The sequence below is a fragment of the Alligator mississippiensis genome, chromosome 7 (genome assembly GCF_030867095.1).
Source record: "Alligator mississippiensis isolate rAllMis1 chromosome 7, rAllMis1, whole genome shotgun sequence".
Lineage (NCBI taxonomy): Eukaryota > Metazoa > Chordata > Crocodylia > Alligatoridae > Alligator > Alligator mississippiensis.
The window spans coordinates 39,202,380-39,214,910 of NC_081830.1; the positions used below are offsets into that span (position 1 = coordinate 39,202,380).

At 45.8% G+C, this 12,531-nt stretch overlaps 1 protein-coding gene across 2 annotated transcripts in view; it reads left to right on the forward strand.

Annotated features, from left to right (window-relative positions):
• The first annotated feature begins 853 nt into the window (after positions 1-853).
• Positions 854-12,531, forward strand: part of MYO7B (myosin VIIB) — an 85,202-nt gene continuing 73,524 nt past the window's right edge. The window contains exon 1 of one of the 2 annotated variants that reach the window (XM_019486117.2): positions 854-975. The gene's annotated coding sequence lies outside the window, so the exon portion shown is untranslated. Of the gene's footprint in view, positions 976-10,119; positions 10,241-12,531 lie in introns of those variants that run through there. The other variant, XM_019486116.2, reaches the window with a different exon arrangement.

Here is a 12,531-nt window from a genome sequence, read left to right on the forward strand (position 1 = left end):
CGGGCACGCTGGTGTTCTGGAAGCCTCCTGGAATAGATTGAAAAAGTGCTGGCAACCCTAGCAGTGACAGATTTAACCCAAGCCATACAAATATAAGTTAGCCTCCCTTTCAAAATATTTGAGGCTTAAAGTTAATGGACAAGTGGGGAGGGATAAATGTAAAGTAGGGGAAAGGGAGAGTGATGTAGTGTGTACCCATGGGGGTGGAATACATCAGACATGCCACAGCTGTACAGTCTAAGTTCCAGGCAGGGTTACACACATGGCAAGTTATTTGTTTGTAGATACAAACCATATTCTACAATGCCTTCTAGCATGGGTCCAAACTCCACTTAACGGAGACCAGAGAAAAAGACAGTAGCTACATTTATTGAAAATGAAGTTAGGGTTGAGAGTTAGAGCTAACATCTCCGTAAAAGTTAGGCGTTTCCCCACCTGTTTGGAAGAAGACAAGGAAGGAATCTTAAATCTAAATCCATCAGCCTCTGACATCTCCCCTGCGTAACACTGGAAAGTATGCACACATGTCACTTCCAATTGAGGTATTATCTCAGTAACGCTGAGTAGCTGTATGTCAGTTCCAATAAGACGTTACCTGTGTAACACTAGGTGAATGAGCAATTTGCATACATGTTTGTGCATGCGTGTGTGCTTTTGCCTCGTGAGCCAGAACTTGGTGCTGAATGGCTTGTAAGATGGGCTTCTAATGCTCTCTTGGCTGGATCCCAAAAGGAAGGAGGGAGTGACACTCAGACTGTAAGGGGATTGCGCAGCAGGGGAGAATATCCTGCCTTCTAACAGGCAGAGTAGGAAGCACCACCTTGCCCTAGTGGAGGTGTGCAATGACACAGGCCCAAAAGCCACGCGGAGCTGCCTCTCTGAGCAACAGCACAGATGGGTTGGAATGAAGTAAACCTTCCCTAAGAGACAGGATGCTCGAGAAAACTCGGGAATGTACCTGCAAATCCATGGCTGGTATGTACTTCTTTAGTGAGCCTTATTCTCTACACTAGTGTGCGTCTTAGAACGAACTGTGGACATCAGAGCTACAAATCTGCTTAGGGAAAGGGAGGTAGCAGGGAGTTACTGAAGGCAGGGGGTGGGGGGGACTCTGGATGAGCAGTAAATACTAAGCGATGGGTTATTATCTCTCACTGTACATTTTTTCACAAACCCCTGAAATGTGGTTAGAACGATCCTAAATCTGTGCTCAGCATCTGGGATCCAGTGATATGGAAAGGTCCAGGCCAGTTTCCATTATCCAAAAAGAAAATTAGAGTTCTGGCCTCATGGGTATTTAAACCCTTTGATCCAGACAGCAATCTCTTAATTAGGAAGGAGTTAGGAAGAAGCAGTTTTATCAATGCTTATTCACACTAATGGACCAATTGTTTTCCAGAGCAGCTGGATTACTGTCACCTAAGATTATGTAGTTTTTAACCTATTGTATTTCAGACCTACTTATTCATCAAACTATGGAAATGATTTCTAGAAATGTCTCTGTCATCCTAATGTCAACTATAAAAGTGGGTTTACAGATCCTTGTACCTATCACTGTACTCAGCAATTAACATATCCACTTGCTGCATGATACCACTAATGGACAAGAGGGCAGAAGTAAATATAAAAAGGGAGATGTGGAAAGAGATGGAGTGTCTACATCTGGCTGCTGTAGTGTTAGATCTTCTCTTACCTGTCTGCATTCACTTCAGCACTCTCCCACTGTACCTATTATCCATGAATAGACAGTTAGACACATGCTTACACTGCAGAAGCCCTTACAAGCAACACTCTGCTCATTAATATGCCTATGTACTGTACAAAACTCTGCCATTGTACTGGTGTATCAGTTCTTAAGCACTGTGGGTTGTGTTTTTGTGACTTTTAAATACCATTATTCTTGCATTGTTGATCCACAGTGGCACTGGTTCCCATTTCCCAATCCATACTTCTGTGTTACAATGACAAGGATGCTTATCACTAGTTTGGTTTCTTACATTCTTTTAGACAGCCCCAGTTCAGGTTATTCATTCTCCCAGTGTGCTGCAGCACCACAGAAATACATTACCACTGCCAGTGTAAACTTCAAAAGCTCCCTAGTTTTAGCCACTTAAAACCCTTTAAAAATTATCAAGTGAAAATAAAATGTCTCTGCCTCAAAACACACTCAAACTGGAAAGCTTTTTAAATTGCTGGTTTGTTAGCAGTAGGGTTGCAGTGCTGTTATAACTGAGATGGTCCAGAAAATATACAAGAGGCAAGAATTTTCTTGGTGACATCTTTTATTAGACCATCTGCATAGTTAGGAGAGATGTTAGAGAAGCATAAAGTGCTTTTGCTCCCATCAGTGTTAGCAGGCTTTTAAATACATTTGTTTTAGCTGTTAAGAAATGTTTTAAGTGCTGTTTGTTTTCTGATCATTCTGAAGTAGTTTTGCTAGTGAACTTCTGACTGGGGTGTGTAGAAACCTAAATGACACCCCTGTTCTTTGACCTCTTTGAAGATATTTCACCTGGACAGGACAAAGTTATGGACACTGACAACTGAAATATTGAATGCATATGCAGTACATGGATTGAAAAGAAAAAGGAAGCATGTAATCAATGGAAAAATGGTTCAACAACCAGAGAGAAGTACACTCATATGGCAGGGTCTGCAGGTATGAGATATGGAAACCCAAGGCAGGCATGGAGAACAAGCTGGCAACTGACCTAAAGGACCTAGGTACATAGGGAGCAAGAAAAAATCAAGCTCCACTGTGGGACCCCTACTGAATATGAAGGGGCAGCCCAAAGTTGATCCCCGTGAAAAGGCAGAGCTCCTAAATACTTACTTCACATTGGTATTCCTGAAAGTAGATGGGAGCTGTAGTGTTCACCTGTCCAGAGGCCCAGGGAATATGGGGAAGACAGCAGTCCAGATGAAATCAGTCCCGAATAGTTGAGGGTACTCTTAGAACATTTGGACACTTTCAAGTCTGCTGGGCCAGACAACCTGCATTCAAAAGTCCTGAAAGAACTGGTGGAGCTCATAGCAAGGCTTCTGGCAAAGCTGTTCAAAGAGCTGTGGAACTCAGGAGTGGTCCCGAATGTTTAGAAGAGGGCTAACATGGTGTCAATATTTAAGAAAGGGAAGAGGGACCACCCTGCAAACTATAGACCAGTGACTTCTAGGGCTGTGAGAAACAGCACCGTTCCACTTTGACTTCCATTTTGACATTTGGACAGAATAGTGTTTTGTTTCGAGTTTTGTTTAGTTTGGAAAGCACTGTTCCATTTCGTTTTATTGAAACTGTTTTGCTGTTTTGCCCATAGGTTATAATGGGGAAGCACAAAACTGCCTATAACTTTGTCATTCCTTGCCTGATTTGGATGAAACTTGTAGAGATGGTAGCCCTTTCTGAGGGCATGAAGCCTATCAAGCTTCAAGGAGATAGGTCCAGAGGTTTCTGGGAAACTGCACTTCAGTGTTGACAAGCAAAACTCTTGTCACTTGCAGGCAGCGTCAGCCTCCTGTCATCTGGCGAGCAGATCCAGGAACCTGCACCCCTAGGAGGGCTGCAGGGCTGTGCTGGACTCCTCCCAGGGGTGCAGGCTCCTAATCTGCCTGCCGGATGACAGAAGGCTGTTGCTGCCACCTGGGACCAGTGCTGGGCGTAGCCTGCACCCAGCGCTGGGAAGATTGGTGCTGCAGCTGACCCCAGGCAGCAGAACCAGCCTCCTGTGATCCGGCAGGCAGATCGGGGGACCGCCTGCACCCCCAGGAGGGCTGTGGGGCTCTGCCAGACTCCTCCTGGGGGGCACAGCCCCCAGATCTGCACCAGATGACAGGTGGTTGCCGCTGCATTCTGGGACCGGCACTGAAGCCAAGTAAGCCCAGCTTCAAAACTTGAAACTTTCAAAATGTTTCGAGTGCCCTTGTTTTGTTTCAAAGATGCTTCAAACGCTTTTATTTTGTTTCAATGTTGCTGTTTTGAGCTCGAAATGCATCAAAACAGCTCCGAAATGAAACACCCGGTGAAATTTTGCACATCCCTACTGCCTTCAGTCCTGGGAAAAATCTTTGAAAAAATTGTCAAGGAGGCCATCAATCACAAGCTTGTAACTGGTGGGGTATTAAGCAACTAGCAAGGCTTTGTCAAGGGTAGGTCATACCTGACAAAACTGGTGTTATGATCAGGTAACTAACCAGCTGGACAAGGGACATGAGGTTGACATAATTTACCTAGACTTCAGCAAGGCCTTTGATTTTGTTTCCCATGAGATTCTCTCAATTAAACTGAAAAGTACTGGCCTAGACCAGTCTACAGTGAGGTTGGTTGGCAAGTGGCTCAGAGGCTGATCCCAGAGTTGTAATTGAAGAGATGGCCTCATCCTGAAGGGTCATCTCCAGTGGTGTCCCCCAGACATCAGTGCTTGGGCCTATGCTCTTTAACATCTTTATCAATGACTTGGATGAGGGGGTAGAAAGTGCAATGATTAAGTTTGCGGATGACACCAAGCTGTGGGGAAATGCAGGCACATCAGAGGATAGGGTAAGGATCCAGGATGACCTTGACAGACTGGTTCTATGGGCTGAATGGAGTCAGATGAGATTTAACAGGGAAAAGTGCCAGGTCCTTCATCTGGGTAGGAAGAACTTTCACCATAACTATACGATGGTTGGTGGTCCACTGGTTGGCACTGCATCTGAAAGGGAGCTGGGGATGACAATCGATCAGAAGATGAATATGAGCCAACACTGATGAAGTCACCAGCAGGGCAAATAGAGCTCTGATGTGCATCAGCCGATGTGTTGCAAATAGATACAGAGAGATGTTCCTCCCTCTCTATTCGATGTTGGGGAGTACTGTGTCCAGTTCTGGGCACCACACTTCAGGAAGGATGTGGATAAGCTCAAAAGAGTACAGAAAAGGGCCACCCATATGATTAGGGACCTGGAGGATAGGCCCTATGAGGAAAGACTCCGGGAACTGGGCCTGTTCAGTCTGAATAAGAGAAGAGTGAGTAAGAGAAGACTGAGAGGTGATTTGATAGCTGTCTACAAGTATGTCAGGGATGAACACCAAGATCTAGGGGAGCAACTCTTCAAAAAGGCACCCCTTGGGAGGATGAGGTCCAATGGGCACAAGCTAATAGAGGGAAAATGTAGGTTGGACATAAGGAAAAACTTATTTTCTGTAAGGGTAACTAGATTCTAGAACACACTCCCAGCAGAGGTGCTGAAGTTGCCATCCCTGAAGGTGTTCAAAAGGAGGCTGGACAAGCACCTCGTTGAGCTCATTTGAGCCCAATAAACTCCTGCCCACAGCAGGGGACCAGACTTGATGATCTTACAAGTCCCTTCCAGTCCTTTGATTCTATGATTTTCTGATCTTCAAGGCTGTCATGTAGAAAACACCTTTGAAATGATTAATCAACAGACTTTTAAAGGCACATGCAAGAATGGTTTGCACAGCTACAGACTCCATGAAATAGTCTCTCTGCCCCCTGCATTTCTTCCTTTTTTCCAAATAGTGCTGAGCCTTATAGAGTCAATACTCTATTACTGCAATAGTATCTTAAAGCAATAAAATGATTCCTACAGCAGCTATTCAAAGCTCTCAGACCAAACACAATAAAATGGAGAGAACATTATCACACAGTATTAAAGCACAATTCTCCAAATGGTTCTTACTGTGGCCATTATGTGTGTAACAGAGTCCTGGCTGCAACTCTGTTACTAAGAGGGGTCGACAGCTGAAGATAATTAATACACGGCAGGGAAGAGACGCACCACACCCTCTGGAGTCAAAGAGGCTCAGGAAGGAGGGATAAGAAGGGGAGAAGACCTGCAAGAAACCGCCTTTGGGCACTTACTGATTGAGGGACGCGGTCGAGGAGCTCCACGGCCGGAGATCCTGAGGAAGACCCGGAGGCAGGTGCTCACTCTCACAGACGGCGGCAGAATTCCAGGATCAACCCAACCCCTTGCGCTATGTACCTGAAAACCCTAGCTTCGGCAGTGAGCCGCAGGGGACGGAGCAGCGGTGCAGCGAGAAGCCGCGGCTCCCTGCCAAGACGCAGCGGGGGTACATGGGAGGAAAAGGGGGCGAGGGAATGCTCGACCCAGCCCTGAAGAGACAGGACCCTGACCCCCCACTGGAGGACGAGAGGGTGGGGGCAAAGAGGAAAGACTGCGGAAAAGCCACGATCCCCATGCTGGCACAAGACGCGGCCAGGGAATCCCGGGGCCGGAGTGAATCAGCTGCTAATGAGGCAATTAGCGGCTGATAACTGGGATGACGCACAAGACTTACCGACCAAGTAAATTGGCGGAGATCTGCCCACATACCAAGGGGGTCTCCGTGGAGGGTCCGACGAGCTGCCTCCTCCACCGGGTGTTCCTGGAAAGAGTAATACCCGACTAAGAATAATAAAGCACCATTACCATATACCGATCTAACATGGTCCTTCCCGTGGGTACCTGCGCAGTTAACATCTCCTCCCCTCCCATTTTGTTTAAAGATCAAGTCATGGCAGGCGAGAATCTCGGGGATAGGGGGTACCCAACGCAGACACGCCGACAATGTGCATTTGTATGTTAAAGTACTACAGCAGAAGTTATAAGATGCTAAACATACAGCAGGGTTTCTTATATTCCCTACAACATAAACAACTAAAATCTATTTAAGAAACAAAAAAGTAAGAATTAAGGTATCAAATATACATTAGAATATACCTGTAACTGCTGCTTATTAATTCCAAAGTGCAGTTTATTACAGATATACGAAAAGTTAATAGGAAAGAAAGCCATGAAATTGTCAATCCACTATTTATATAAACTATACAGTCACATCTGAATGGAAGATTGTACATTGAGTTTATGGCAGATACATTGTTCTTGCTGTTTCTGTATTTGTCACTCATACATAATTAGTTCAATATTATGGACCCAAAGAATGTAACTCTTGCAATCAAGATTAATACTTTTCACTAATTCACTTGCCCAGTTCTTATACCCAATGGAGATTACCCAATATCTGCCACGTCTTTTTGTTGAAGTATTTTAGTCGGGAGGTGTCCTATTTCTGCTGTGTATCATTCTGGATGCGTTGGGTCCAGTTCTTCTTTGGGGCTCCAACCTCCCCTACACCCCGTCCTAGTGCCACCCAGGTGTTACTACTTCCATTGCGGCCTGGTCTCTCAATGCGTGATCCCCTTCTGTCCTTCACCCCACGGATCCATGTTTATGCCAAGCCTGGCTTCTCGCAGCCTCAAATGAGCTGGTCCTTCTACAGCTCAGTCACAGCTCCATGAGCAGAGAATGGAAGAACAACTCAAATGTTGAAGAGAACTTCAGGTAAGTTGTGACCCCTAGAGCTAATGTTGCCTCTGGGTGTGTCCATGGACCTCAAAGTCATTGGGTCCTTAAAGTAACCAACCGGTGGTGTGCATGCAGCCTCTGGGAAGGAAAAATAAAAAGACTGAAAAGAAAGAACTAGGTGGGCCTTCCTGGTCCCCTTTAGCCCAGCTGGGGCATTGTTCAGCCTTGGACGCTTCGACGTCCCACAGTCAAAGCTTAGGCGGCACCTGCCACTTTCCCGGCATGGCGAGCCTGTTCACCCACTGCACTTTCTCCACTCTGTCTGGTCTTAAAGCTGGTACACCCTGTTGAAATGTCTTCTTTCCTTCCCTTTCTCCCTGGCTACAGCCCTGCTACCCAGGCTGAACATGAAAGCACAGAGAAGAAAAAGAAAGCAAAAACAAAAGTAATCATAAACCGAAACCTGAGTAAGATGGCACTAGTGCTTCTGACGGCATCTTCCCTCAGTGCATCTCCCAGCCAGTGTTGCCTGTCCCTGCTCCTGCAGCCTATTCAGTGGTGCTTGAACTAGTAGAGCCCCTTCAGGCTCTTGAGGCTTATCTCCACCAGCGTCCCAGGGTCTGAAGCCCTTTCCCCGGTGTCCTGATGCTCCTGGCTCTCTGCTTGTGTCCGGCGTTCATCTCCCAGAGAGCCAGAAATACCTGCACTACCATGGGCAGGGCCGAACTTGAATAAACAGCTGCTGGCAAATTGCCACAGCTGTCAGGCTTCTGTTGGTGTTGGCTCCAGCCGGACTGGTGAGTCTTCTCCTGTTGAAAACTCAGTAGAGTTTTCCCTCATTTCTTTACACATATCAGGTGGTAAAATACTTTCTTCTTGTAAAAGTGAGCATTTCTAGTGGTAAAATGCTTTCTTCTTGTAAAGTTATGAACTTTTCATTTAAAAACACAGCTAAATTTATTTGTTTTCAACTATTTAGTGGATCTAATAAAAGATACTGCCTCTTCCACAAGTTTTGATTCTTTTTGCCTCTAGACCAATATGGCTACAACCCGGATACCTGACAAATAAAACCAGATAATTTTAAAGAAACTGACTAGAGATCCCTTTCAATTAAAAAGGCCATATAGGCATAAAACATAACCTTATCTTCTGCAAATGGCCTCCATACTAGTCAGAGGTTGTTATTAGTTTACTAGCCAAATGCCCATCAAGAATGAGGGGGGGTGGGGGGGAGGGCACCACTCACCCCCCTGCGCCACTGCCACCTCCCAGGAGTGGGGGGGAGGGAGGGAGAAGCTTGCCCTGCCACCCCCTCCATCTCCCTCCACCAGCCCCCTGCACCACTGCTGCCTCTAATACCGCTGGCTTTGCCCCCGCCCCCACCCCGGGCCTGCTCCTCAGAGGCAGTGGAGCACTGCCATGATGGCAGGGATGGAGTGGAGCCCCCCCGCTCCATCTCCGCCATCATAGCAGCACTCCACCACCTCCAAAGAGCAGGGCTGGGGGGCGGGGTGAGGCCAGCAGTGCTGGCCTTGCTCCCCACTCTGTCCTGTCTGTCCCCGCCATCATGGTGGTGCTGTACACTCTGGTTGTTTCACTAACTAATCAGAGTGCTCCAAAAGCATTACAGACAGACAAACAGACAGACTAAGCCCTTTATTATACAGGTTTCCCTCGGTTTATGCAGGTTCTGTATATGCAAATTGGATCTGTGCTCCTCGCTCATTGTTTGCAACACATTTTTCTGTAGTTGCCATTCCCGTTAAGGTAACTTTCACCACCACCCTGTGCTTGTGTGTACTGTCTGCTGATGGTGAGTACCAAAACTGTCTTGTAAAAGTAGTAGAAATGGGTCTGGAGGTCAGTACAGTCGAGGTCTTGGAACATATCCCTATTTGTTACATTGTATAGTGGGTTCCCTTTATGCGAATTTAAGTTATGCACCATTTTCCAGGAACACATGTACAGCATAAAATGAGGGAAACCTGTATAAGAATTCTCCTGTTTGAATCTCCTTAAGCTTTGTGGATTCTGAAGCCTGTGCCACATGTCTATACAGGAATATGCATTCCATTTATGTCCATTATCTGTCCTTGCAAGGAGAACTGTGAAAAGCAAGCTCATTTCCATCCTCAAGTGAACTATTGGGCCTAATTTCCTCTCACCTGTGCCTGCTGTAAATCAAGAATAAAAGTGGGCATTGTCTACATGTCATTTATGTTGACTTAAATTTACTGCCTAGGACATTACTGTGCAGTAAGTGGGAACAGGCCACCGTCTACATGTGCAGGCAATAAAGCGCATTAACTCTGTGTGTGGACTGACTTGGAAGCCCACACGCACAGAGTTACTGTGCAGTATGGCATCTACACCTGTGTTACTGCACAATAACTAATTGGACATAAATTTGATACCTGCATGATGCAGGTATCAATTTTACACGGAAGTCAGAGAAAGTCACCATATTTACTGAGCATTACAGGCGTGCGCATGTAGATGCGCACCCATACTGTGCAGTGATTTTGGTTACTGCGCAGTAAATGTGCAAGTTTAGATGTGCCCAGTTGCTCCCTGAAGGCAATGGAATTACAAAGGCATAAAAATAGTGTGGATAAAAGGAAAACCAGACCCCGTGCCCGGAATACCGTTTTCAGGGAAGGAGCCACATGCAGTGGAGAGGTTAAAGTGTAAGCTCAGTCAGGCATTCCGGGTGGCAGCTGTCAACCTTGTCATTGGCTTGGAAACGGAATCTATGCTCAATGGGAGCAAAGTCCCACAATAAAAACTGAGAAATGCTTTAGCTACTTCCTGCTTTTTTGCAAAGGCAGGAGTCTTCCATGGGGTCACCACCAACTTCTTTCCCCTTCATTTCCTGTAAGAAAGAGGTAACACAGCACCACAAGCCAGACAGCGATACTTTCCTTCTGGACAGGTAATTTTCTATTCTTTAGGGTACAGTTGGACCCTGGGTTAATGGGCCCGATTGGTCAGGTGGGAAGACCAGATAAAGACTTATGTTGAAGCAAAACAGTAATTCACACTAGGAGCAACATGAGGCACTTATTTTGGAGGAAAGAAGACCTCTCTAGAGATTTATCTTGAGACTTTAAGGAATCTGCTGCTATGGTGTAATGTAGGCATTATTGTTATGTAAATTTATGGCTAATGCGTTACATATACTAAAATGGCATCCATTCAATTGTAAACTGTTTGAGTTACACTGTGTCCTGTTGTCTCACATGTCTGTGAAGAGACAAATACCTTCACAGCCCTGTTAGTTAAAAGTAACAGTGGTTCAGTCCCTGTAGTGTCTACCCAGACGAATTTACCATTACCTGAGTAGGACTGAAAAATCTGGCCCATAAAAAGAACTGTTTTTAAGTGCTGGAAGTTTGTGGATGTCAAACTAGAAAGAGTTTAATTATGTTTCATGGCTGTACCTCCTAGCTGTTTTGGTGTGACACAGTGTTTGGTGTGTTAGTGTTGTAGGGAGTAGATTGCCTCCCCATATGATATAAGTAATTCCTGTTAAAGTTGGTGGATACTGGACAGTATAAAGAGTGGTTGTCTTTCCTTAGTGCTACGCAGTCTTGATGCTGCCCCTAGTTCCTCTACGTCTGTGGAAGTGCTCCTGGCAGTTCAGCTTTAGCTGTATGTTACATGAATATTGTTTGAACTGCTTTAAAAATGTAGGGTAGGCATTATTGTTATTTTTAAGATCTCTAAGTTTATGGTTAATGTGTTAAACTAAAATGACATCCATTCAATTGTAAGCTATTTAAATGTTAGCCCATGTCCTGTTCTCTTACATGCCTGTGAAGTGCCAGGCACCTTTATAGCCCTGTATAGTTAAAGGTAACAGTGGATTTAGAGTCTAAATCCACTGTAGAGCATAGTCGGGGAATTGTCAGCTACTTTCGGCTGGAAGGAGCGTGTGTTGCAATTTATACTTTTATGCACAGTCTTGCTTGTGTGTGGAGAATGGACACAAAGTCCTGTTTGGCATAAAATACAGCCTTATCTTCTGCAAAGGGCCTCCATACTTGTCAGAGGTTGTCACTAGTTTATTCTCCAATTGGAATCTCCTTGAGCTCTGTGGACTCTGAAGCATGTGCCATATGTCTGTACAAGAATATGCGTTCCCTTTACATCCATTATCTGTCCTTGCAAGGAGAACTGTGAAAAGTAAGCTAATTTCCATCCCCAAGTGGACTGTTGGACCTAATTTCCTCTCTCACCTGTGTCTGCTGTAAATCAAAAATAACTCCCTGAAGGCAATGGAATTACAAAAGCATAAAAACAGGGTGGGTAAAAGGAAAACCTGACCCTGCGTTTCCCATTAGGATACCATTTTCAGACAGCCTGAAAGGAGCCATATGCAGTGGAGAGGTTACATTTTAAGGCTCAGTCAGGCATTCCGGGTGGCATCAGTCAATCTGTCATTGGCTTGGAAACGGAATATATGCTCAACTGGGAGCAAAGTCCTGCAAGAAAAACTGTGAGACATGCTTCAACTACTTCCTGCTTTTTTGCAAAGGAGGGCTGAGTCTCTGAGCAGGAGTTGTCGGACTCCATCTTGTCCTGGGAGAAAATGGTTTCTCCCAGGACAAATGTTACATCTGTTTGTAGCTTTATATACATGCAGCCTGCTGAATCACCCCTTTGCCCTCCTGCATTTGCAGCCACTTCCAGGGAAATTCCTTGGCCTCTTGGCACAACTTACACTTCTTACTACATAACCAGTTGCTTTAGTCAGTGCCTTCCATCTGGCTCCCAAAAGGGGTTAATTGCTTCTTACACATAGCTTGAATGTTGTGGCTTGCACAGCCCTGAATTGTATCCACTTGTTAGCTTTAGCAGCCATTTACACCTTCCAGGATAACACTATTCACTAGTGTAACAGAGCGGGAGAGACTGATCACAGGCACAACCCCAGGCACCACCTTGGGGTAGAGGTGTGGAGTGAGCAAAGGAAGTTGTGCTGCAGTAGTGGATGATCACACCACCGCAACTGGCACGACAGGAGCCAGCACTGCCCTGGGCACTGCGTGGCTGCTGGGGTGCAGAGCTGCATTGTTACACTTCTGGAATGGGCTCCCAAGGGAGGTGGTGCTCTCCCCTACCCTGGAGGTCTTCAAGAGGAGGTTAGATAGGCATCTAGCTGGGGTCATCTAGACCCAGCACTCTTTCCTGCCTATGCAGGGGGTTGGACTCGATGATCTG